At 47.9% G+C, this 26,854-nt stretch overlaps 2 long non-coding RNA genes across 5 annotated transcripts in view; both read right to left on the bottom strand.

Annotated features, from left to right (window-relative positions):
* LOC102165318 (uncharacterized) overlaps positions 1-26,854 on the bottom strand; it is a 387,409-nt gene that overhangs the window by 4,775 nt on the left and 355,780 nt on the right. The window lies entirely within an intron of this gene.
* LOC106505395 (uncharacterized) lies at positions 11,735-26,470 on the bottom strand. Its single transcript, XR_014820399.1, has 3 exons — positions 26,230-26,470; positions 25,494-25,628; positions 11,735-14,692 (listed from the first exon to the last, which is right to left on the bottom strand). It is a non-coding gene; the product is annotated as an uncharacterized LOC106505395 (long non-coding RNA).

The following is a 26,854-nucleotide window of genomic DNA, read 5'->3' as shown; positions in this document are numbered from 1 at the left end:
GTCCCTAGAAATGTATATGTAAGTATGTACTACTTGGGACAGGCAGTAAAATGTCCAGAGGGTTATGATTGACTGTGACTGGGGGGACAAGCAGGGATGGCAGAGTGTACGGATCGTTCCTGCAGTGAGGCAGAAGGAAACACGGATGCACAGAGTGAATCTTTCACTCTTGGCACTGGGGCCCCGGCCACCAACTCAGAAGGGACGCACCATAACCAATCACCACCACCAGGAAGGATGCTAACCACAAATTCACGTGTCATCCCAAGGACACAGCGGGCAAGACCGATTACTGCTCATGGGTGAAGATAGTGGGGAACTCATCCAAATCAAAGACAAACGAGTAAACCCTCCGTCATGTTGACTCCATCTCCAGGGTTGGTTTGATGGCTCATGACGCTCCTCTTCAATCATGCTGTGCTCCTTGTACAATGAATGACCTCTCCCCTCTCCCCAGTGCCTTTCCTCTTTCTCTGTATGTTCAAACTTCATCTGGAGTTCAAGACCCATCTCAAATGTTGCCTCCTTCGCCACGTCTTCTGTTATTCCCCCCTCCATCCCATTTCACGGCAATTACCAGTTGGAGAAGTACACTTGCCTAAGGAGTGGTCATTCTAAAACAATCCTTACTCTCCCAATCCCCTGTGAGAAAAAATTTCAAAGGCTTCTCTTGTTTATCAAGTAAAGTCCAATCTCTTTCATCAAGGCTGGAAAGCTTTTTGTGACCTAGCCTCTCTCTGCTCTGAGCAGCTTTATCTCTCACCCCTCCTTGCTGTGTTTGCTTTGTTCTTTAAGGTGAAAGCAATAAGGGACTGTACCACGTGTCACTCCTTCAGGAAGCCTCCCCTCCCCTGAGCGGGGTCAGCCCCTCCCCTGTACCCCTGTACTCTCAAAGCACCATCACCTCTTTTCTAGCATTTATCACGCATGGTCCTGCAATGTTCTGTTGTCAGACATGTCCTTCCCATGACATTGAAACTTCTCCAGGATGGTGTCAATATTGTGTTTGTATCCCAATACCTACCAGAGCATCTTTTTTTTTGGGGGGGGGGGTTGTGGTGAGGAGAGGTCACTGCCATGGTTGTAATTGGGGCAATCGGAAACATTGGTGGAATGCTTTATTTCCTAATCATTGTGATTCCAATGCCTTCAAAAGATTCACAAGGAAAACAACACTTGGGAGTCAGGGTTCTTGCCCACCTGGCAAACTTTGTATCTGGGCTCATCCTGGCATGATGGTGGTTGTTGGTGAAAAGTGTCCTCGTCAGTTTGGGCTGCTCTAATAGATTGCCGTACACTGGGTGGCTTATAAACAACAGCAGTTTATTTCTCATTGTTCTTGAGGCTGGAAACGTCCAACACCAAAAGGTGGAGGACCACCTTCTAATCTTCCTGCTGTGACTCCACAGGGCAGGAAGGGGCTAGAGAGCCCTCGGGAACTTCTGTAAGGGCACCGATCTCCTTCGCGAGGGCTCCACCCTCATGATCTCATTATCTCCCAATGGCCCTACCTCCCGAAGCCATCATAGTGGGGGTTTAACGATTTCAACATGTGGATTTCACGGGATCACCAATATCCAGTCCATTCAGAAACATCAACTTCCAGGCACCCAGGGCAGGGAAATCTTATGAGATGATTTCAGTAGTGACACAATATTATTTTCACCAAATTCAAAACTTAGGTGTGTCCAGAATTTGAAAGTTAAAAAAAAAAATACAAACATAAAATAATAATTAAAAAAAATCAACCCCACTGAGATTTCCTTTCATTAGGAAGGATTTTCAAACCTCTGAAAACAAGACACGAACATAATGTTGCTAGGATTTCCCTCCTCTTGCCTGAAAATGACAATATTAACCATGGGATCTAACCAATCAGAGATCTATGAAGCAAGAATAAAATATTACTAAGTCTGAAATTCCAGGAGAAGGCAGTCTGGGCTGGGCACTTGGAGCTTTTATGAGACATCGATTTAAAGGCAGATTAAAACTTTCTACCTGGGGTTACTAATCTGTTTTGTGGTCAATAAAATACGAAAGGCTTTTTCCAAAATGGAGCCTGCGCCGTGTTTGAATGGGTCGTTGAACTCTTCAGCTCATTCTCCAGGTCTTTCTTTGCGGTGGCTGCTCTTAGGGTCACTTTTTCTCCTGCTCACAGCCCAGCTGTTCAGGAAGAAAACAAGTGGGACGGATTGCATGACAAGAGTGTGAGGAAATGAAGAGCAGGGTCTGGGGAGGATGAAGAAAAGCAAAACAAGTGTAAGGTCTGGAAGCAGTTAGACAGGGGTTGTCTTCCTGTCTGCAAATGGGAATCAAAGTTATTATTTACACTGTTGTTCAGCTAGATTTTAACTGCATCTGTATCAAAGCCTGCTGAATCTATAACAATGTTTCTGCAGGGAAAAATACATCCTGAATTCCAAACAAGGTTATTGAAGCAGGTTTGGAAAATAGTCTGCTCTGAAAGTGGAAATTACAGGCGTCTTTATTAACAGAGCAGAAGGTGACATTCGATATTTTTAAGTGCTTTCTCAATACTTTTCTTTTTCCAAAATTTTGTTTACCATGGTTGATTTACAATGTTCTGTCAATTTCTGCTGTACAGTAAAGTGACCCAGTTATACATACGTACATACATATATATATACTTTTTTTCCCTCGCATTATCCTCCATTGTGTTCCATCACAAGTGACTAGATATAGTTCCTGTCCTATACAGCAGGACCTCATTGCTTAGCCACTCCAACTGCAATAGTCTGCATCGAATACTTTTCATGCTGAGTTTGTCCTTAATCTCAAGATCTCATTTTATTCCCACCAAAAACCAATCCCAATGGACTGCTGAAACTAATATTTTAAGGACTTGACTTTTGATCGCACTGAATTTCATTTGACCTTTTTGGATTCATCATTGCGGATGCTTAGATCACTCTGAATTTTGATTGGTGAAGCCATCAGCATAAGTTATCCCTTTCAAATTGTTGATCACAAAGCAATGTCACAAGTCTCTTTTATGGCTTCATTGAATTTGTATTGATTAAAATGTGGAAGAGGACTGACCTTCCTCTGGAAATTTTCTGTCATAGTAACTTCTGTTTAGTTTTGAGCAGCTGAAATACGTTTATGAGATATGCCCATCTTGAGCCCAAGACCATAGGTTTTATATCTGTCTCAAATCCGTTTTCTTTTCTTTCTTTCTTTTTCTTTCTTCCTTCCTTCCATCCTTCCTCCCTCCCTCCCTCTCTCTCTCTCTCTTTCTTTTTCTTTCTTTCTCTTTTCTCTCTTTCTCCCTTTCTCTCTTTCTCCTCTCTCTCTCCCTCCTTTCCCTTCCTCCCTTTTCTTTTCTTTTCTTCTCTTTTTGCAGGGCCTCACTTGCAGCATATGGAAATTCTCAGGCTGGGGGTTAAATAGGACCTATAGCTGCCGGCCTACACCACAGCTACAGCAATGCAAGATCCCAGCCACAGCTGTGACCTGCACCACAGCTTTCAGCAACGCCGGATCCTTAACCCCCCGAGCGAGGCCAGGGATCAAACCCGAATCCTCATGGATACTAATCGGGCTCTTAACCTGCTGAACCACAATGGGAACTCCTTGGTTTTCTTTTTTTCTAATTACTCTTTTTTTTTTTTTTAAACTGAAGTATAGCTGATTTATAATGTGTTAGGTTTTGGTGTATAGCAAAGTGGTTCATATATATATATATATATATATATATGCACACACACAGAGAGACACACACACATATACTCAAGCCCACTTTCTGATGTCATCCTGCCATGGGTACTACTCAGTTATGGTGCCAGGCCTTCATGAGTCAAGATCAGACAGTGGGCTGGTCCTTCCATCACACCGTCTGATAAAGGACTCACAAAAAGTACTTTCAAAATTACTACCTATTTGCTTTACAGTTAGTGAAAATATCTCTTTTGAATTATTAAATGTCTGTATAGGAAATCATCTTTTTATATTTCTTGAGACTGAGCCTGAGTTTTTTGTTGTTGTTGTTGTTGGGTTTTTTTTTTTTTTAAGTGTAAGAAATGCTGCTAAAACACTCACTCGTCCTCTAGGCCAGTGGGTAAAGCATGCCCTCAGCTAGTGAGATGCCCTGTTTCTGCTCTTCGGGGACATGGTGGGGCAAAGCTACAAAACGCAAAATTCCTTCTAGGTTGCAGGGGTTTCAACTCCACCAAGCCAATCTTGTTCTGGGGAGGAGGGAACATTTTATCCCATGAGACACATTGTAGATAAACCTTCTAGAACTTGCGGCAACCACAGTAAAATGAGTTAGTGGGGCTCCTCAGCTAACCTACTACAAAACAGAGACAGTGCCTTCCCCAGGGCACTGTTTGCTCATGAGCCGTCCAGTCCGCCAAGCCAGCCACCCCCATGGGGGTGGCAGTGGTGGGGGACACTGGTGGAAGGCTGAGGGTGGGGCTGTCAATATAATCAGACGCCCGCCAGTCAAAGGGGCCACCTGCGTTATTTTCTAAAGGAACATGGACACCATTGAGTGGCAGAACTAACCATGGATGAAAGGCCAGATATTGATGCCAAACATTGGTGGTCCTTACCATGTGCCAGGTGTGTGCCAAGCACCTTCTCTAATGAGAAAGAAGCATCACGACGCTAATTTTGCCTATAAGGATATGGGATCAACAAAGCGTTACGTCACAGGGCCAAAGTCAGGTGGCGGGTAAAAAGCAGAGATGGGATTTGAACCCAGATATTCTGGCTGCAAACCCTCCCCTTGAATTCTACAGCTTCCTAGAGTGGAAGTGAGGAAAGCAAGACGGAACAGCTACAAGGTGCCAGGTTTTACGTCCTTCTTCCTGGGAGAAAGCTGCAAGAGAAAGCTACAGCCTGCTCCGAAATAGATGTCCAGGTGCTTGACCAAGCAAAGTCCACACCTCATGTGTCCCCATCCTTCCCCCTGGACCCCGCTCCCACCCTAAACCCACCTGCACCCACAGCGGCTTCTCCCCTAATATCACCATCACCTAGAGGCTGACCGGAGGCTCCACTGGTTTTTAATTAAAGGACGCACACTCACACCTCCTTCTTGCCTAAGAGGTGGGAGGGAGAAACGAGGGTCTGGGGAGGTTTTGAAAAGCATTCCTTCCACCTCACAGCACCCTTTCCTTCCCACGAAGACAGCCGGCCCCCAGGGGATATTTCCCTGGGTGAGGGATGGGGGCTTCCCACTGTGAGAAGGAGGAGGCGGGCGGGAGAAAAAGAGGGAGGGAAAGAAGGAAGGAGGAGGAGGGGAGGGGGAGGAGGAGGAAGAGGTCGCCTCCTCAAAGGAAGATCCTTTTCCCAGGGAAATGCACTGTGGCTGGTGCCATTAGCATCCCTGTGCATAATTAGGGCCCGGTCCATTGTCATGCAAATTAATTCAGATGACAACACTCGCTCCAGGACAACACGCCTCAGCACGAGGAAGTTTCTCACACTGCCTCAGCCAATACTAACCGGTGGCCTCTCCACCATCTTTCATTAATTATTTTTCCTCCCCCTTCCCTCCTGCAAGGTTTGTTTTCAGCTACAACCCTTCACCTCCCAGCTGCGGCTGGCTACTTCTCATTCTGGAGCCGTGGCCAACATCCCGATGCACAAAATAAAATGTTAACACCAGAAATAAAAACGAGAGGAATATTCGCATTTCAGATCCATCCTGGAAAAGAAGGGTTTGGTTCCACGGAGGGGTGGAGGTCTTTCCAGGCATAGGCGGAGCAGGGGCTCCCCCTTTTTTTTTTTCTCCCTCTTCCATGGTGATAATTTCTTTTCCCCAGCGAGCCACAGTCTGTCTGCTGTTGCCCATTCAGGGCCTGAGAAGATGGATTCTTTAAGTTGGACCAGAGAGGGGCTGATGCATCCTGGCCATTGTTTGGCCTGCCAACCTCTGACTCCAGGCCACTGACCAAGTATTTCCCACTCATCCACATCCGCAGGCTTCAGCTAGGGCACCGCCGCCGCAGGCTGAGACCAGCTCTTGCCCTGGAGGGGGGGTCTCTGTCCAAAGAAAGAGGGGCTGGTGGCTCCCGACAAAGTCAGAAAGGAAGAGAGTGAGAGCAGAGCTGCAATTCCTTCGTGCCGCCTGCCTGGGCTCTGCTGCCTCCTTCCTCTTCCTGATTCCTGGGATGTCCAGACATCTCATACCCCACCCTCTCCTGGCCTGAGGGTCTATCCCCGCAACCTCAAGTTCAGAGCTGGTCTTCTCCCGCCCTTCCAGAACTCTGCCGTTTTGTTCTATTCACAGCGTAGTAGAGCAGTTCCATCCCAGTTCTGAGGTCTGAGGACCCGTGTCTCTTTTCAAGTTGTGCGATTGCCGCAAATTACGTACTTTTGCGGGTCTCAGTTTCCTCTTCTCTAAAATGGGCATAACCATGGGTCTCACCTTAGAGGGCTGTTAAGGTGACTAAACGAGTAGACATTGTCCAGCCCTGAAATAATGCCAGGCACAGGCTGAGCGCTTTGCACGAGGTTTAGCTCTCGTCATTAATTAATTTCTCCAGACTTTACCTTTTTTTTGACTTCCTGGGTAACTCTCCCCTTGCCAATTCACCTGCGCTCCCTCCTCTACCTGTTGCTTCCAGCCCTCCAGGCTGCCCTGAACCGGTTCCTTCTGCTGTCGGAGATGTTTTGTGACAATAAAATGCATAGTGACATGCGGCAGTGCTGACACAGAATGTGTGTGACCCAGTGACAATGGTAGTCCTTGAAAGCCCAGACTTCGCACCCTGTATGTGAGCAGACGGATGGGGAGAGACAGGACAGTGGGACATTCTGAAAATCAACTTGAGCTTAAAGGTTATCTGAACAACACATAGGCTTTGTCACTGGACACAAATTATATGCAAATTATATGCAAATCTGAATGTAAATACTTTGGGCCCAAGGAGAAAATCCTTGAGGAGACATTCCTATTCCCTTCTCCCCTTCTTCCCAAGCTGCATTCTGTTTTCTGATTGGTTAGTTTGGAATTCATTATGAAGATTCAAAGGTGCATAGAATTCTCCAAAGGAGTTCTTTTTACCTGCTCTTCAGGGGTCAGAGGCTGAAGAGACCTTGGGAGGCCGATATTTCTCTTTTCTTTTCTTTCTTTCTTTTCTTTTCTTTTTTTTTGCCACCCTGTGGCATTTGGAGCTCCCAGGCCAGGGATCAGATGCGAGCCACAGTTGTGACCTAAGCTACCCCTGTGCTAACACCAGATGCATAGCCCATGGTGTGGGGCCTGGGATGGAACCTGTGTCCCAGTGCTCTCAAGACACTGCCAGTCCCTTTGCGCCACAGTGGGAACTCCAGGAGGCAGATATTTCTGAAGCGAGCTCTCTGTCCATTCCCACCCAGGTTCCAAGTGAAAGAGAGGACACCCATGTCCTGGACCAAGAGGCAAGGCAACTGAGGGACCTCGGGCGGGGCTGGGGAGGGCTACTTTGCCAGTGCCACCAGGCTGCCCTTCCTGGATTTGGGTACCCAACAGCACCCCTCCCCTGAAGCCACCTCTACGAGGGCTTGTTCACAGTCTTCCCTTCTTTAACCAGATGTGAAAGGAAGCATAAACTCCTTAGTTGGGGGCGGGCTAGGAAGCAGGAAGGGAAAGAGAAAAGATGGCAACTTTATTCATTCAGCCAACCCAATTTTATTAGGTGCCTCCCCAGCAGCAGATGCAGAGTTTGTCACCTGAGTTCTTGGAAGGCAGACATTCCACCCACGAGAAGACATGGGTTTCCAGAGTATACCTGGCTCTAAGTTTCACATCAGCACAGTTTCTGGAGAAAGTCATATTACTGGGCAGTGGTCATTATAAATTCCCAATCCCCAACCCAACCTCTCCTGGGCCCTAGGAGTGGCCAGATGTCATAAATGTTGCATCATGCAGCTCGCTTCCCAAGTCCAGGGAATGGCTCTGTCCACCCTCTGCCTTCCTCGAATCTCACATTTCCCTTCTGTTCCATCCTTCCGGTGATGATGGGCCCTCCTGCTTCACAGGGCAAGCAGAAGTCATTGCACCAAGCTGACCTCTCCTCTCCTCCCCTAGTGCTCAGAGGACACTGTCCTTTGCCTTCTAACACCAAGTGCCCCACATCCTCCCCAAGGACTCCCTCACTGAAGCCTGTCTCTGAGACACCTTGAAACTTCCCTTCGCTTCTTTATCTGGCTCTTCAGCCTTCAAACAATTGATACATACATTCAATGGACCACTTCCATCACACACTTAGAAAAATGCCTGTTATGCAGCAAGTGCATCTAGGAGCTTGCCCTAATTATTCTACAAAAAGTGGCTCACTAGGATCAGAACCATGCATCCAAAGATAAGGAGGTCGCCCTTTTTATTTTGTTCAAGACCAGCACTGTTTGGAGTTCCTGTCGTGGCTCAGTGGTTAACGAATCCAACTAGGAACCATGAGGTTGCGTGTTCGATCCCTGGCCTTGCTCACTGGGTTAAGGATCCGGCCTTGCTATGAGCTGTGGTGTAGGTCACAGGCACGGCTCGGATCCCGCATTGCTGTGGCTGTGGCGTAGGCTGGCAGCTGCAGCTCTGATTAGACCCCTAGCCTGGGAACCTCCATATGCCGTGGGAGCAGCCCTAGAAAAGGCAAAAATACCAAAAAAAAAAAAAAAAAAACCAAAAAGAAAGAAAAAAAGATTGGCACTGTTTAGTAGAACTTTCTCTGATGATGGAATTGCTCTCTAGCTGTGCTGTATGATATGGCAGCCACTAGAGCCAGGTATGGCTAGTAAACTCTTGAAATACAGATGGTGCAACTGAGGAGCTGGATTTTCTTTTCTATCTTATTCCTTTTCCTTACCAAAATATGCATTTCCCAAGGCCACCCTTCCACTCTCTCCCTCTTTCTTCTATTTCCCCTCCACCTTGCCACTGCCACCTCCTCACAGGTAAGGGAATGCATCTCCTGCCTGCCTTTAGCTCCACCAGAAGAATGGTGAGTCCATGAAAACCTAGTGCAAAGGGGAGAAAGGGACTGTGGCATCTAGTCCATTTATTTATTTATTTATTAAGTTTTTATTGAAATACAGTTGATTTACCGTGTTGTGTGAATTGCTGCTGTGCAGCAACGTGATGCAGCCACACACATACACATATCCATTCCCACAGAGGTTATCGCAGAACACTGCGCAGAGGTCCCCGTGCTTTAGGTCCCCGTTGACCATCCATTCCATCTACAGCAGTGTGCACTGCTTCCCAGTCTCAGATTTCCAGTGGTCCCTTGGCCTGCTTTCTCTGATGACGTGAGCCCAATGAGGAGCGTCCATTTGAGGCTCCCCTGTGCTGTGGACGAAGACAAGTGGTTGGACCCCTGGCCACCATCCACATGACTTCATGTGCAAGGTCCAGGGGAAAGGACGGGGCATTGCAGCACATCCCTTTATCCATGTGGGGCCGGGCGGGGAAGGACAACGGTGCAGAGCAAGGAAGACAGCGCTGAAGGCGGCGCTTCCATCAGCTGACTTCTGCTTTTGATTTTGCAGCCTGCACAATCCATCTCCCCACGCCTGCCAATCGCCCCAGCAGGGGAGTGGTGGGGCGGGTGTTGGGGACGGGGGAGAAAAGCCAAGGCACGGTTCAAGCTGCCTGCCCTTGGCCCGTCATTCCCCGTCTGTGCGTGGACTGGGCTTCTCTGTTCTCATCATTCACTTCCCCGAGGTGTCACGGTGGGAAGGGACGAGGCATGCTTCTCATGGTTTCCCTAATCCTCCCGTGTCAAGTAACATATGCGTCACGCCCTTACCCTCAGCACTGTTTTGGCAGATCCTCCACCAACATCTGTTGCCCGAGGTCTGCCCCACACAAGCTTCCCCTTCATCAGTGACAGGGCCAGCAGGTAAAGCGTGTCTCTTCCTCCTCCTTCTGCCAGCTCGCAGCTTGGGGTCCCAGGGTCCAGCGCTGCAGCCGTCAAACAAGCACGGCCCCGGGCCAGGAGGTGGAGGCGGCCCCAGGAGGGTATCACCAGAAACATCTTCCTCCCCAGCCCCCATCCCAGCGACACCCGGGTGACCTCCTCAACAGCATCCGTACATTTGTCTTGGAGAACCGCCATACCTACAGCAAACACAGGAAGGATTAGGACACAACATATGCCGCGCAGCCACAGAAACAAGCGAAGGTCCTTCCTGAGTCTGCGGGATTATTGAGGGGGAGGAGAGGGAGAGACAGAGAGCAGGAAAGATGAATGTGGAATCAGAGAAACCCCATTTATTCATCCAGGGCAGAAAGGAAATGGATGCCTCCGACCTGGGTGTGTCGAGGTCAGATCTGATATGGGCTTTGAGCTGCAGCCGCTTGAAAGCCCATTGGTGACAGATGTGGACTTTCGCCAAGTCAACCACAAAGTAGGATCAAAGGAAGTTGAAAAACAACAACAACTGGGGCTCCCCAGCTAAAGGTTTTTTTTTTTTTTTTTTTTTTTGCTGCCCTTAGCATGTTAGTCCAGTGGACCTGATCAGGAAGCGGAAGAAAGATGAAGAAGAAGCACATTAAAATGAGTTGGGGAAAAAAAATAAAGACCTGGAAAAGAGTCTGATGCCTTGAACATGGGGGACTTCCGTCACTGCAGCGGAGAAGCAGAAACCACTCACCAGGGTGGCGTGTGACACGGAGAACCAGCCCTGACTTCAAGAGGGCACATCTCTTCACCTTCACTCAAGGAAAACAGAAGTTGAGTCATGGTGAATGCATGTGAAGGGTGAAAGGGACAGGAAAGCAAAGTGGGTTTCAGCTTACTGGCTTTGAGGTCATACTCCCTGAGTTCAAATCCAGGTTTGGCCACTTCATAGCCGTGTCACCCTGCGAGAGTCCCTAACCTCCTCTGTGTTTCACTTTCTCATCCATGAATCGGGTTGAAAATAGTGCCTGTCTAAAAGGTGCCTTCTCAATTCTAGACTCAAAGAGTATCAGGTGACAGGGACTTGCAAATGAAAATTGTGCTGTACAGACACGTGTGAATTTCAATTCCCTCATTCTTCACGTCGAAAGCCAGGCGCAGCCACCCATCCAATGTAGGTTGAATTCAACGAAAACAACAAAAATAATTGCCTTGAGAAGGAAAACATACCTCAGAAAGGGTTAACACATTTTGCTAGTGACTTTCTAGCTGTGGCCATAGTCTGACTTATTCTCTGGCCAATGAGGATAGCTAGAAATATCAAGCACTGTTTGGTCATCAGACGGCACCCATGGAATATCACCCGCTATGTCTCCCCTCTTCCAAATAGGATCCTCCTGCATCTCCCATATGTTGAAGACCTGAAATTCTCAGGTTTCTTTCAGCCTGGCTCCATGTGGACCGATTCCCCCAGGTTGTCAGGCTTAGTTATGCAGGAGCCCTGTGGGAAAGGAGATATGCTGTCATTGCTAATTCTGGGGCCAAGTGTCTTTGTGCAAGACATCCATCCATCCCATAAACCAACAAATGTTCCCAGCTGTGGGAAAGAGAATTGGGGGCCTTTCCACGTCACCCACAGGCTATTCCTCTCTGCCAAAAGAACATCTCCAGGACCAGTTGAGTGCAGCCCAGGCTAACAATCGCAGATTTGGGGGCATACCCCACACAGTCTCTGCTCTATGACTTAACGCAGATGTTTGTGGTGGGGGTGTGGGAGACACTATGTTTGAAAGTAAATTTATCATCTTAGAAAACAATTAGAATTTAACTGAATGAATGAAAGAGCGTCCTGGGTTTTGGAGGGAGTCAAAGAAAGCAATGAGAAATGTCTGTGACAGGTGTGGCAAATAGGTTTTATTACATCTCAGCAACCAGTCCTGATGGTTTGGTAGTAGACTCTGGAAACACTCTACTAAGATGGATTGTGACACCATAAACCAGCGTTAAGTTGGCCGTGATGGATTAGCAATGTCTTCCCTGTGTGTGGGAGGAAGTTGACAGTGATTGGTTAGCAATGTCTGCCATGAGTGGCAGCCTTGGTTATGTGCCTCTGATAATACAAAATAAAATACCTAGTTTGTCACTATGGCCATTCCAAGAAATCTTTGTTTCTTAAAATTCCTAGGCCTTCATTTCCATTTATGTAGAACATAAAAAGGAGAGGAGGAGGAAGAATCAATTGTTTTAATGTTTGAATGAACTGGTGTCTAAAGTCAGTTTTTATTTACAAATAAATAAAATGCTAAAGCAGGCATGAAAACTCTTCTGTCTAAATACCAGATCCCTTCCTAGAGAGTTTTGTTAAAAAGAAAAAATTTTCTATATCTATAACAGTTTTCATTTTTTGCTCCACTCAAATTTAGCAAGAAGCTTGATTAGCCAGCCATCTTCTCAACGCTGGGCATTCTTGCATCACCACTTGAGAATCTGAAATTATACTATCAGTGACTGAGGGACAGGGCCTCACTGGGAAAGCAGGTATAATCACCGCAGGTGATGTTAAAGATAGGGGTGGGGAATAAAACAAACACACAAAAAAAGTAAATCGACTGAAATAGATCAAAATAGCTTTCTCTATATCCTGCATAATTCCCTCTCTTTCCCCTCTGTCATCTGTCTCTGTCTGTCTGTCTCTCCCTCTCATCTTTGAATGTCTCTTTTTCCGTCTTTAAGAGATATGCCAGAGGAAAGTAGGAAAATACAACCCTAGCCTATAGTCTAGGGTTGCTTCCACAGGGAAGTAAGGGAAAAGAGACTGATTCCAGAAACATGAAGAGAAACTCAAGAATTTGGAACTAAAGTTTGATTGCATTAGCTGAAAACAATTGTTTATCCTGATCTGTATTTTAAGGCTGGCTTTTGCTGTCTGTCCTGATAAAAGGGACAGATAGAACTAGTACTATTAATTTCTTCCTTCTTCTTGCCCTGAATGCTGATGTGATGCCTGGAGCTACAGAAGCTGTTTTGTGACCATGTGACAACATCCACGAGGGTGAACGGCCAACAAGGTAAGCTAAGGAAATGTAGAAAGGTTAAAGAAAGCATAGATTTGGGGGTCATTATTGAGTACTGAACCAGTCCTGCACTACTATCCTCTAGGCTTCCTTGTAAAACAATCAATGCCTTTAATTTTGAAACCACAGTTACTATTATTTGCAGCTCAAGTGTTTACTACTTTAATGTGGTATTTTTTTTAAGGCATTGGACCCATACTGATTTCCACAACTGCCTTACATTGGACCTTTAAAAAAATCCTAAAGATGTAAACCTAAATTATCAAGAGGTTGCAGAGAAGAAGCGATTCATAGCAGCTAGCATAAATGGGGGTATGGGAATTAGGGGATGACAGTCCCTAAGGAGAGGAAGGCCAGAATTTCCATCTGACTGACTTTTCTAACATATTCTAGATGATGAGAACATAGCCTAGGCCATCGGCCAACCCTTTCCAAATAGAGCATTTCCCAAAGCTGGGCCCTAGGTGTCAACACCTTTGAGACATGAGTCAGAGAGACAGAGCCATCTGTATGCACAACCTCCACCCACCTTCGGCTTATCCAGTAAGCAGACTATAATTGTGTCAGCTCCCAGAACCTGTGTTAATAATTTGGGGAGCACACAGCATGCTTTTCTCTCTGTTCAGCTTACAAGAACAACCCAGCAAACTGCCATGGCTTTGGATGGTAGTGCCCAGATGTCATGGCAGTACCATTCTGTGCCTTTATCCTTTCCAACAGATCCTAGAAACACGGCCATCAAAGCCATCAGGAAGGGCTCAACATAGGCTAATAGTTTCTTTCCAAACAGCCAGCTATTACTCATTCGCCTTGAGAAGATCAGAAAAGAATGCAAATGGCATCTCCTCACCTCCTGATTTATCCAATTAAAACCATATGTGGACCATCCTGCTTCCTCTTTTCCCATGGGCTCTCAGGAACAGCTAACAGGGAGGAAGGGTGGGATTGAAAAGCAAGGGGGGTGTTGCTTTAGCCTCTGCTCTGTGCCTGGCACTGTACTGGTAGGTTCCTTCCAGTGCATTATCTTATTTAACCCTCCTGAGAATTCCAGAAGCTAGGGGATATTGCCCCCATTTTAGGGAAAAGGAGGAGAGAATGGGGTGATTTCTCTGAGGCCCACGGCTAAGTGCGTATGCCAGAGATCATCAGTGTTCACCCATATTTCTGTGCATTTCAGCATTTCCCGATCTACTCTGCAATTGCGTTGATTATGTCGCTGGGTTCTAGACAGAAGCAATGCATACCACCTCTCAGCAGGCTAACTCAAGCATCTTGCACAAGCAATTGAAACTATTCCAAAAGGAGTGGAAGGATTGTATGTGAATAGGAAAGATGTACGTGTGTGTGTTTGTGTTTGTGTGTGTGTGTGTGTGTGCTCACTCCTCCTTCTTCATCTAACTTAGAACTCAATAGAATCCAGAAAATACATGTTGACTCTAAGCTAGCCTTGCCTCCAACTGGGCTGGAACTCGGTGTATTGAGCAGATTCCTGCTGAGGTTCATGTCTCAGATTTTTCCTTCCTTCAGTGGAATAAAGCCCATGGCTCTCCTTCTGGAGTGTTCTTAAGGTGTATGAGAACGGCATAGCAGACATCCGGTCCATCCAAAAGCAAAGGAGCCCAAGAAATCCATGCTGTTATGGCTAGAAGTGACTTGAAGAACCACAGGCATGTATAATTTCTGGCTCTTCAGGTGCCTCTTCCAGGCCAGGCTGAACTCTGAGAAGCCAAACTGGTGATTATTCCAAGAAGATCAACTTTTCTTAAGAAGCTGTCAAAGAAATGGAGGTGGAGGGATGGATTAGTGGACTAGAAAGGGGCTCAAGGCTGCTGGTGAAAAGCAACAAAGATTTCCAGGAGATTTTTGGAATCTTTAGCTCTCCCTCTCAGTATTTAGCATCTTCTATGGAATGTGACTGTTGATAAATATTCATTGAAGGGGGGGTATGGACCTAATGTGATGCAAATCACATGCAAAGCAACATGTAAATCAGAGCCATTATATGAAGTCAATAGGTGAGGTACTGTGCATATTAAAAGTACCGGGACCAAACCCAGACGAGGCCCAGCATCCTAGCAGAGGACATTCTGTTCCCAAAGGAATCGGATAGTCCGAGAGAGACCACTGTTGCCAAAGAATGTCACCGAGCATGATGTAAGGACAGTGGGGCCATGAGGGAAAGAAGTGGGGGTGCAGACAGCCCCCCGCCCTGCGCGCCCCCATCCCTTTCACCGCTGTATTCAAATCGAGTTCCCCTTCGTCCCTTCCCATATTGATCAGACCTGATACTGATTGATTGGTCAGATCCACTTAGTGACAGGGAGGCCGTCTGATCCGCTCGTCCATTCGCCACGCTATTCAGGATGGCTCCGTCAAGCCTCCCAACAAAGGAACAGGGGACACTGAGACAGCCCGGGAGGCTGGTCCCTTTGAACCCACTTGCACCACAGGCCGGACGTTGACAAGCTTTTGTCGCCCCTGAAAGCGCTCTTCCCGTGAGTGGCACATGCTCGCGTGCATGCGTGTGAGGCACGGATGTGCATGCATCTGCAGAAGTGCATCAAGCACCTATTCCAGGTGAGGCCGAACGCTGCGGTTCTCAGGGACACGCCTTTCACCTCCACCCAAGTCCTGAGGGAGCTGCAGGAGAGTCTGACCATCGTGACTGCCTGGGGCCAGGGAAGGTCACGGGCTGTTTCTGATTGGAGCCCTCCCCCATGTTTGCTTTCTGTGCCCCCACGGACCTCCTGACAGGACTGGGGGACATGGAAATAAGTCACAGGTGACCTTTGTGGTGACCCATAGCCTCGCCAGCCAACTCCTGATTGCAACCTTCTGGCTTCAGTAACAGGCTTTAATTCAGGTCCTTCTGGCTTCACTGAGGCCAGAGCGGCTGCAGACCTGTGACAGTAAACACGGCCACGCTCCGAAGCTCCGTGCCCTCACTCCCCACGTGGGACAAAACCCAGGGTTGGAGGGATGGGGGAGGAACACACAACAGGAAGGAGCAGAGGCGAGAGGAAGAAGGGAGAATCTTCCATTCGCCAAACATACTCTTTCTTTGGCTAAAACTCATCCCTCTGTTCTCAGTGTTAAGCTGATACCCACGCGAGGACCTGCCGGCGTTCAAGTCCCAGGATGCAAACCAGCCATAAGCCGAGAGCAATGGCCATGGCACCCCTGCCTTCAGACCTCCACCGCTCTGACATTAGGATGTGGAAGCCGTCCTCGCAATTCCCTGATGATATAATAAAGAATACGTGTGGATGCTGACCCAGCGCTATAGGTCCAGAGCACACCCACTGTTTCTAAGGGGTTTCCCACACACGCCCCTGCCTATGGCACAGTCAGGGCAGCCCTGAGCACCGGGGCCACGTGCTTTTTTCAAAAAGGATGTCGTGTTAGGCAATTAACATGGGAGAGTCAAAGCAACATCCCTGTTCTCTGCAACTTAATGCCTGGGATTTTTCTCCCCACCGCAGATGGGACATCTCATAGACTCTGCAATGGCTAAGGCCTCCCATCTGATGGCCTCCTATAAGAAAGAAATGACCCGATCAGAGGTTATCACATTGCTGAGTCGTGGGGACAGCAGGATTGCAATTCCAGGAGATGGACTCCCAGCCCAGTCCCTTTTCCACCACACACGTACGCAGATGTCTGGCCGATGCCCAGTACCTCCAGACACCACTTCCACAAGCTCTCCCCATCCCAGCCCCCTCTCTCCTCCACAGGACTCTTGCAGGAGGATTTAGAGGAGGTAAATCCTAAATAAATAGCCCTGATAACCCCACAGGAGGTCCAAATAGGAAGCACAGGTGAAAGGCAAGATTCTACCCGAGAAGACTTTTGTAGAGAAGACTCTGCAAAACTGACTCAGAATCCGGGCTGGCCCTCCACGGGCCAAGAGCCCAGGTCTGATCCAGGTCCTGCTGAGAGCCAGGCACCACCCCCTCCCCCAACTTCACCAATCCAAATCCAAACATATCCTATCTTTTGGAAAATTTGCTTTTCAACTCCAAGGTCCTTTTTAGGTTCAAGGAGTTGCAAGACAAATAGCATAAAAAGATGAAAGTCGCTGGGAGGAAGTCAGCGTTGATAAGCCGTCCTTTACAGGGGTATAAACCCAGCTCCTCCTTCTCTCCGGGGGAACCAGCAGGATCACCTTTCCAACCCCCTCCCAGTGCAGGACGGGACCTCAGCCTCCCAACAGAAGAAACCTGGCTTCTTAAGACCCCTCTGCTTCTACACGTATTCAACACACTCTGTCAAGGTGGTGAGGGCTTAACATTTGACCCACATTCATTTTTCTTTCCCTTTTGCAGACGTGGTGGCGAGTACGCTTTTTTTTGGACTTATTTTGAGAACTTCAAAACAAAGCCTGTATCACACTATTTAAAAATGAACTGCCAAATCTTTCTCAGGGATCCCTTTCAATGATTAGCGTGATGTTTAGCCTAAATGATTTTCCTTTCTAAAAAAAAAATTTTAATTGTGGTGTAGTTGATTTACAATGATTCAAGTATCTAGCAAAGTGATTCTGATATATTTTTAAGATTCTTTTTTTTTTTTTTAAGATTCTTTTCCATCCTATGTTATTACAAGATATTGAGTATAGGTCCCCATGCTATCCCGTAGGCCCTGTAGTCTATCTATTTTACATATAGTAGTGCATATCTGTTAATCCCAAATTCCCAATTTATCCTTCCTCCCCTTTCCCCTTGGTAACCATAAAGTTGTTTTCTGTGTTTGTGAGTTTATTTCTGTTTCGTAGATAAGTTCGTTTGTATCATTTTTTAAGATTCCACATATACCTGATCTCATATGATGTTTGTCTTTTTCTCTTTGACTTTCTTCACTAGTACAATCACCTCCAGCTCTATAAAATGCTCTTTCAAATGCACATCTTGGAGTTCCCGTCGTGACACCGTGGAAGCAAATCCAACTAGGGACCTTGAGGTTGCGGGTTCGATCCCTGGCCTCGCTCAGTGGGTTAACGATCCGGCGTTGCCGTGAGCTGTGGTGTAGGTTGCAGACGCGGCTTGGATCCCGCATTGCTGTAGCTCTGGTGCAGGCTGGCGGCTACAGCTCCAATGAGATCCCTAGCCGAGAAACCTCCATATGCCGCAGGTGTGGCCCTAAAAAGACAAAAGACAAAACAACGACAGCAACAAACAAACAAACAAAAAACCCCCAAATGTATGTCTTGCTTTGGAAAATTGGACCCTCTTGTACGTTTATATGGAGGCAATGTTAGTCAAAGCCTGACACGTAAACCCCAGGAGGGGTTTCTGAGTGACTCCTTTTCAGGAACCTTTCCCTGGTGACCTTTCGTTATCGAGTCTCTACGGGAGGAAAGGGTTCTGAAGCATCATCTCTCTCTTTTTGGCAGACCCGCGGCGTATGGTGCTCCCAGGCCAGGGATTGAATGGAGCTGTGACCTACACCACAGCTGCTGCAATGCCGGATCCTTACCCACTGCTCAGGCCAGTGATCGACCTGCGTCCATGCCGCTGCAGAGACACTGTCAATGCTACTGTGCCACAGCGGGAACTCCATCATGTCCTTTTTGAAAGGGACTTTTAACCTTTTCCGTCTTGGGTAGTTTATTAGAAAAGAACTCCTTGAACCCAGATTAGAAGGCTAAGCAGCTGAACATCGCATCCGGGTCATTTTCCAAATCCAAACTCCCCTCATCATTCATCCATCCTTCCCTCCAGCCATTCATTCAACAAACATGTTGGACAGATAAATGTGACCCCTGACTTGACAGAGCTCACACTTAGGGAAACAGGCAATAATCAAGGGCCAAAATTGATGGTGCTTCGTTGCCAAGAAAAGGGAAGTCACAAGATGAGTCTGAGAGGCAGGCAAAAAGCTCATTCCTCAGGGCCAGGGTGCCACAGAGGCCATCCGAAGCGTTTTGGTGTTTCGTCTAAGAACAGTGGGAAAATTTGGGTCCAGCTTTCTCCTTTCTCTTGGCTTTGTGTTCTTTCAGAGAGGACACACCCTTCTGGTTTTGAGTTAAAATTTTACTTCCATCCACCCTAAAAGTCTCTCTCCGAGACCAGAGAGTATCTCTCATGTTACACCCACAAGAGTCTGTGACACCACAGGTGCCACATCAAGAAGACAGCGTGGGTGTTGGAGGTCCGAAGATCAGCCATGAGAAGGTTCGAAAGAGTGGAGGCTCCCAGCCTGGACCGGAATTTCAACCCAGCTGGAAAACAAGTGTAAAGGTGATCCAATGGTAAGTTGGCCAGCCTCTCCTTTCTGTTTGGAAAGGTATCAAGATGGCGCAACCTTGGAGTTCCCGTCGTGGCGCAGTGGTTAACGAATCCGACTAGGAACCATGAGGTTGTGGGTTCGGTCCCTGCCCTTGCTCAGTGGGTTAACGATCCGGCGTTGCCGTGAGCTGAGGTGTAGGTTGCAGACGTGGCTCGGATCCCACGTTGCTGTGGCTCTGGCATAGGCCGGTGGCTGCAGCTCCGATTAGACCCTTAGCCTGGGAACCTCCATATGCTATGGGAGCGGCCCAAGAAATAGCTAAAAAAAAAAAAAAAAAAAAAAAAAAGATGGCGCAACCATAGTGTTTAGGAGCCGAGATGGGTCACTGACCTTCCCATCATGGGGCTAGCACATGTTCACTCAGGCAAGGCCAGCCACACCCTGCAAGTTCTGACAGCAGGCTCCGGCCCCATGGAAGAGTGGTTTTGCCAAGAGCCACCCTTTCCAGCTTAACAATTGCACAGGAGGCAAAATAAGCCATGGTGTAATTAGCAAAACGATGGGAAACTGTGGAAGCAATTCAAGTACCATTAGCGTCCCCTTAAGTGAACACGTGGACAACATTCCCTGCCTGGGTGAAGGGGAAGTGCAACTACCTGACCCCACTGGACAATTTTGCAAATATCTTTCAGAAATCTTTAGATGGTGGCCACCCTTCAGTTTAAAAATCTTCTCCGAGAATCCAGCTCAGGAGACGCAATGTCACCTCTTTCAAACAGGCTGAAATTGTCATTTCCATTTTATCCTTTCCTGCTGGTTTTCAGAATGTAGAATCTGCTTAGAATAGTCTTACCGTCAGGCTGGGTCTCTAAACCTTTGCTCTCTGAATAGCAGAGAGACGGCACCTAGAAACAGATGTTCTTATTTTCACACATTGTCTGAACCATATTCTTCTAAGGTGTAGGGAGACTTGACTTTGTCTAGTAAGTGGTCTCATTGGCTGGAATCAGAAAGACAAAGGGACTGGATTTATTGACAAAACAGAAACAGGCTCATGGACCTAGAAAACAGACGTATTAACGGTTACCAAAGGGGTAAGGGGTGGGAGGGATACATTAGGAGTTTGGGATTAGTGGATACACAGTGCTATATATAAAATAGACAGCCGACAAGGACCTACTGTACAGCACAGGGGCCGATATTCAACAGCTTACAATAACCTATAATGAAAACCAATATATATACATATATATGTATATGTGGGTGTGTGTGTATCTGAATCCTTTAATGCACACCAGACACTAACACAGCCTTGTACATCAATTATACTTCAATTTAAAAAATAATGAAAGGGAGGAGGAAGACAGGAAACAAGCCAAACCACCTCTCCCTCAGTCCCCAGTCTCCATCATTTTCCTCAAGGAGAACGGATGTTATATCCAACTGTCCCAATATCCGGAGTGACGTCTCAGTGGGAACTATGGCCAGGAAAATGGAAGAGAGTCTGGGATGTACCACCAGTCTCGGAAGTTCAACATCGTCATTGTCTTCATTACTTTTCTCTAAAGTCACCCTTTTCCCCCTTCACTATCCATCCAGTGAGAGACCCGCAGCCATCCAGATGACCGAGCCAGAAAACCAGGTGCCATGTTGGTCTTTTTCCTTCTCTCACTTCCCAAAGCTAGACGTCCTATCGATTCCACCTCCTGAAATTTCCTGTCATCTCATCCCTATCCTCACCATCTACTTTGGGCCATGCTTATTCTCACCAAAAGATGTGTGTGGTTTCCTCCCAGTCTTGCCATGGCTGGGTCCCTCATTTCATCCACTTCTCTGCTTCAATTCCACCTGCTCAGAGAGCCCTTCTCTGGCCGCTCTGTCTAAACTGTGACTCCCGTCACTCTTTCTCTTTACTCATGTCAGTTTTCTTAACAGACTCTATTCCCATCTCTCATCAACGCACACATACACACCCTTATACACAGATATCACATAGTTACATGTTATGCCATTATATATCATGTATTTAGTTGTATATATGTCATGTATTTATCGTTGGCTTTCCCTTCCAGAAAATAATCCTGTCCTGTTCACTGCTGTATCCTCGGAATGATGCCGAGTACACAAAAGGAGCTCTACCAATATTTGCTTAATGAACGAGGGAACCAGTCTCGCCTCCTCCACTCTCACATAGCCCCCTTGTTCATCCTCTGTAGGACGAGGCTTACCTTCCGAAACGCAGATTTGACTGCATTATTTGACTGCTGCAAATCTTCTGTGCTGGCCAGTCATCCAACTTACTTCTATGGCAACCACAGTACACATGGCCTGGCCCCATTCTGCAGCCTCATTTCTCATGCCTACCTCCAACTCCTCAAGTCACACACACACAACATACTAGCCACGGTCAATGATTCTGGGGCCCCCCAAAGTGTCATAATCTTTTTGCCCTCAATATCATCATGGGGGATATTTTCTAAGCCTACAGTGGCCCTTTTCTCTTGGACTTCTGGGCAAACTCTGAAAATGCACTCCTTATCCACCTGACCCCCTTCTGTACCCCCGACTGTACCCTGAACAATAGGCCTATTACAGGTTACTGACCCTTGCAGACTATTGCGTGTGCATTTGTGTCTTTGTCTCGATCCTTCCTTGGTCTAGGAGCAGAGAGCACATCAAAATCATATTTTAGTAGACACTCCATTTTCCTAGCTTTAGAAAACTGTCCTTTCATGTTTGCATTTCTTATATAAAGTAAGACAAAGCTGTGAAAGAGAGGAAAAACTCTTTAAATCTCTCAACTCTGCTTTTTACATGCCTCCCCTGAGATCTCTTATTTATTCAGAAAAGTAGCAAGAGAGAAATCACAAAGAGAAAAAGAAAGGAAAATAAAGAGAGTAGTGAGAGATGAAATTTTCAGCTGAGTGAGAAAAAAAAATAACTGGCTTTTGCTTTTTCATGGCATTGATTACATAACTGAAGCCTGAACTCAGATGACAGAGAACTTGGCAGAAGGACTTGCACCCACCATGAACAGCCGCTGGGCAGGTCCAGTGAGTGAAAACGGCAAGAAGCCAACGTGGACTGGAAATCACTTCGGGCTTTGACTTTTCCTTCTCTGGAGTGACAGGGAGAGGGAGCTGGGAAATTAGTAGGCCTGAGGTCCAGTCCAGGCTATAGCACCCCAGTGACCAAACCGAAGCCAGCAAACCCATTATAAACCTGACCTTGGCTTGTTCCTTCCTGCTCCACTCCTCTCCCCCCACTTCCCAGCTTTCCTATGAAATGACTCCGTCTGTCCTAAGACCAGTTTCCTTTGCTCTGCTCTGTTTTCTTCGAGGAGCAGAGGCTGAATGCAGGGGGCAGTGGGGGCTATATTGCAATACTCATCATTGGTGGAATATGCAGGTCCACGAGCCACCACTGGTCCCTCTGATCTCCCACCCCAAGCTGTGAAATCAAGATACACGCAATAAAGTGTAAAAAAATACACTTCACTTCTGTGAAAGGGAGGGTGGATGAAAGCTTTAAAGAAGAGAAGGTTCTGGGTGGGAGCATCCAGTGGCCGTGGGTTGTTCCCTGAAACAACCCAACATGGTGTCTATAAGCATACGGGTTCGATCCCTGGCCCTGCTCAGTGGGTTACAGATCCAACGTTGCCATGAGCTGTGGCTGCAGGTCTCAGATGCGGCTCGGATCTGGCATGGCTGTGACTGTGGCATTGGCTGGCAGCTGCCGCTCTGATTTGACCCCTAGCCTGGGCACTTCCATACGCCACAGGGACAGCCATTTAAAACAAATAAAAAAGAAAACACACAAAAACCATAGGGACTGCCATAGGCTCTGAGATATGTACGTACACATACACACCCACATGCATGCATAACACCAAAATTCTTATTTTCTTGTCATTTGGGGGGCGAGGAAGGGAATAACAACATTAAAAAACAAAGAAGTAGTTCCGGTAGGTGACATGTCAGAGGGTGAGGGCTAAGGGGAGAAAAGACAATGGAGAGAGAGGAAGGGATGGGAGCTCGATTGATTGGGGTTGGGGTTCACGGGGGCTGCTGGCGGAGGGGATGTTCGAAGGCCACAGGCGCGAGGGGGCACATCTCTAAAGCAAAGACGTCGCGTTAGAGCGAAGCTTCCCCCGCGTCTCACACTCTGTCCCACCCTGAGGCACGAGGGACAAATAAAAATAAGAAGGGGTGGAAACCGAATCACTCCCCGTACTTGTTGGCATCTGGCGCGGCCCTGGAAATCATCAGTGTGTTTGGTTACTGTGTTTACACAGCCGGCAGGACACACGGCGCACTCAGGGCTCCCAGGACAGTCAGGATGGTCCCTGGGTCCCCCAGTTCCCAAGGCCCCCGCATCAGGCCCCCTCCCCGCATCCACGCCTGCATCCGGGCCCTGGAGCCACGCCCCTCACGGGGGCTTCCAAATCCCCGCGGCTTGTCCAAAGACAGGGGATCCTCCAGGAACTCCCCAGATCAGGTTTCGGTCTTTATCTACTTTGGGGGCTGGCAGTCGAGCTGGGGTGAAGGGCTTTGGAATTCGTGTGCTTGCTGGGCTGGGCCAGGCTGCAGGGCTGAGGGTAGTAAATAAATGAATCCTGTAACACCCACCCGCACTGCCTGAGCCATGGGAAGCGGTGCTGGGTGTGGGCTCTGATTAAAAACAATCCCTGCTGCAGCTCTGTTCCAGATGTGCGAAGTATATACCTGCCCACCAAGGAGGTTACACACAAGGTTTTTTATTTTTTCTCATGACCTGCTTTTATTTATTTATTTATTCATTTGGTCTTTTTAGGGCTGCACCTGAAGCACATGGAGTTCTCAGGCTAGGGTTGAATCTGAACTGTGGCCACTGGCTTACACCACAGCCAGAGCAACGCCAGATCCCAGCCGCGTCCGTGGTCTACACTGCAGCTCATTGCAATGCTGAATCCTTAATTCATGGATCGAGGCCGGGATTGAACCTCCGTCCTTGTGGATACTTGTCAGATTCATTTCCACTGAGCAACGACAGGAACTCCATAACCTTCTATTTTTGATCAATTTTAGAGCAAAGACACCGAGGTCAAGAGTGGCTCAATACCGCTCACAAGTTGGCACCGGTAGTAAGTGGTGGCCAGAATTTGACTAAAAGCCTCTCCTGGGGAGTTCCCTTTGTGGCTCAGTGGTTAATGAACCAGACTAGGATCCATGAGGATGTGGGTTCGATCCTGGCCTTGCTCAGTGGGTTAAGGATCCGGCGTTGCCTTGAGCTGCTGTGTAGGTCGCAGACGCAGCTCGGATCCCGCGTTGCTGTGGCTGTGGCGTGGCTGTGGCAGCTACAGCTCCAATTCGACCCCTAGCCGGGAAACTCCATATGCCGTGAACCTCCATATGCCGCAAAGTGTGGCCCTAAAAAGCTAAATAAATAAATAATTAATTATAATAAAAGCCTCTCCTGTCCTAAAAGCCTCTCAAACTCTGTGCTTAAAAAAAAAAAAATCCTTAAAAATAAAATATAAAAAAAGTCCTCACCCCCGCTCCAAAAAAAAATCTGTATGTTTTAGCCTCTACCTACATTTAAGAAGTAAAATCGAAGCCACACCTCCAGGTCTTGAGACAAGGTTGACTCTTCTCTTCCCAGTTCAGAACATTTGGGGTGAGGATGGTTTATACAAGGAGAAATCAAGGAAGAGTCATATTCAATTATCTCACCAGCTTCTCGTACTTCTCTTCCGAGAGGCCGTATTTCTTTCAACTGTTAAGAATAGTACTTAGGATGCTATGAAGAACAGGCTTGGGGCGTTCCCATTGTGGCGCAGTGGAAATGAATCTGACTAGGAACCATGAGGTTGTGGGTTCGATCCCTAGCCTCGCTCAGTGGGTTAAGGATCCAGCGTTGGTGTAGGTCGCAGACGTGGCTCAGATCCCACGTTGCTGTGGCTGAGATGTAGGCTGGCAGCTACAGCTCCAATTGGACCCCTAGCCTGGGAACCTCCACGTGCCATGAGTGCAGCCCTTAAAAAGCAAAAAAAAAAAAAAAAAAAAAAAGGCTTGCAGAGTGAACAAGCGAAGGGTCCATCACAGGAAGCACCCAGTAAGTCCTCAGTTTTGTAAACATGGTGGCCTCTGGGAGCCCTGACCCGTCATCGCAGGATCTGCGTATAATGTCTCGGATGAAATAGTTGTACTGAGGCTGGGGACTGTGTCTCACTTCAGTGGCACTGAAATCCGCTGTAAGAAAGGCTCCAATGAGCTGCGGCTTCCGTCTAAAAGTAAGAAAACAAGAAGCTGGGGGGCGGGGGGCGGTGGGGGGCGGGTGAGAGGTCTGGTCTGAAGTCACTCACCAGGTTAGCAGAGCCTGGAGCCAGAGAGGACCCAGCTAACTCCAAGCATCCCTGGGCCCTCTGGCCAAGCACGCAGGGACCGGACAGCCTTCGTTGTGAGCCTTGGGCTCACATCATCAGACCAGCAACCAAGATCTGTATTTAAAAGAAGAAATATGTTCCTTCTTGCCCTCTTTTCCACCACCTGTCACCCCATTCCCCCAGACTCAGAGCCGCATCCGAGACACATCCAAATAGACTTTGGAGGCTGGGCTGGGGCTACTCGCCCATATGAAAAGGCAAAAGTAAACACTTTTCCTTCCAAGGACGGGCCAAGGCGGTGGGTGGACCCGCCTGGGCCAAGCCGAGCGGGAACAGGGCATCGAAAGCATTATTGACAAAACGGGTGTGTTCATGGACCCGAGAGTGGCCAGTGGAAGCTCCAGAGAGAGAGAGTAGGAGAGGGAAGAACTTCCAGAATCTCTCCTCCAGCCTCGGCTCCCCGGGCAGGACCCCAGGTGCTTCGCCTGCCTCCCTCCCTCCTTTCCTGCCATTGCTCAGCGAGCCGGGCCTGCCTTCAGGCTGGCTGTTTAACGAGGCAGGTTGAGAATTTTCAGCCTCTAACTCATGTGTTCTAATCCTATTAAATATGCACCAGCTTCCAAACTCAGCTTTTTAAAAACTTGCTTCCCCACCACCCACCACCACCCACTCCCCCGCTCCCCCCTCCCCCACCCCCGCCCCCGCTTCGCCTTACTGAGTCGGACTTGCTCCCTTCCAGCTTGAAAAGCCATTGCTTGGTTGTTGGCAGGGGTCCCACCGGCGTTTTTGCAAGGATTTGGGCTCCGATTCAGCTACCTGCAGCTGTTCCCCAGTTACCACCCACGTAAAGGAATTTCTGATATTAAAACGGGTGACAAACTTCCTCCCCCGACCCCTTCCCCCAACACATTAGTTAGATGGACGTCCACAGTCTAAGTGGCCACGTTCACTCTCCCGTGACTCCCCCATGTTCCCTTGATGATCCATTTAATTCCACCCAGCCTCCCCCGCCCTCCGTGACTGAGACACACTTCACCTGGTCCGAAGGGCTTTGCCGATAAAGACCATTGAGATACCATTGGGGGGCGCTTTAAAAAACAATCTAGTACATCCCTTGAGAACTCAATTTGGTTCTCTCTTTGGCTATCAAAGGCCATCCCCTTCCCACCATTGCCATAAATCTTCCTAATTTCTCCCCCGCCCTGGAATGTCATCAAGTGGGAGTGGGGAGAGGCAGGGGGAAGAGAGAGTTGAAGATACAAGTTCAGAGAGTTCCATGGACCCTTCCAGACCTAACACTGAGGACCACCTGCTTCTCTGACGGCACAGAGATGCTGGGG

The sequence above is a fragment of the Sus scrofa genome, chromosome 12 (assembly GCF_054392235.1).
Source record: "Sus scrofa isolate SSC_HxYL_T2T_F1_AM1 chromosome 12, Sscrofa_HxYL_maternal_Yorkshire_Landrace_v2.0, whole genome shotgun sequence".
NCBI lineage: Eukaryota > Metazoa > Chordata > Mammalia > Artiodactyla > Suidae > Sus > Sus scrofa.
This window is presented reverse-complemented; position numbering and strand designations above follow the sequence as displayed.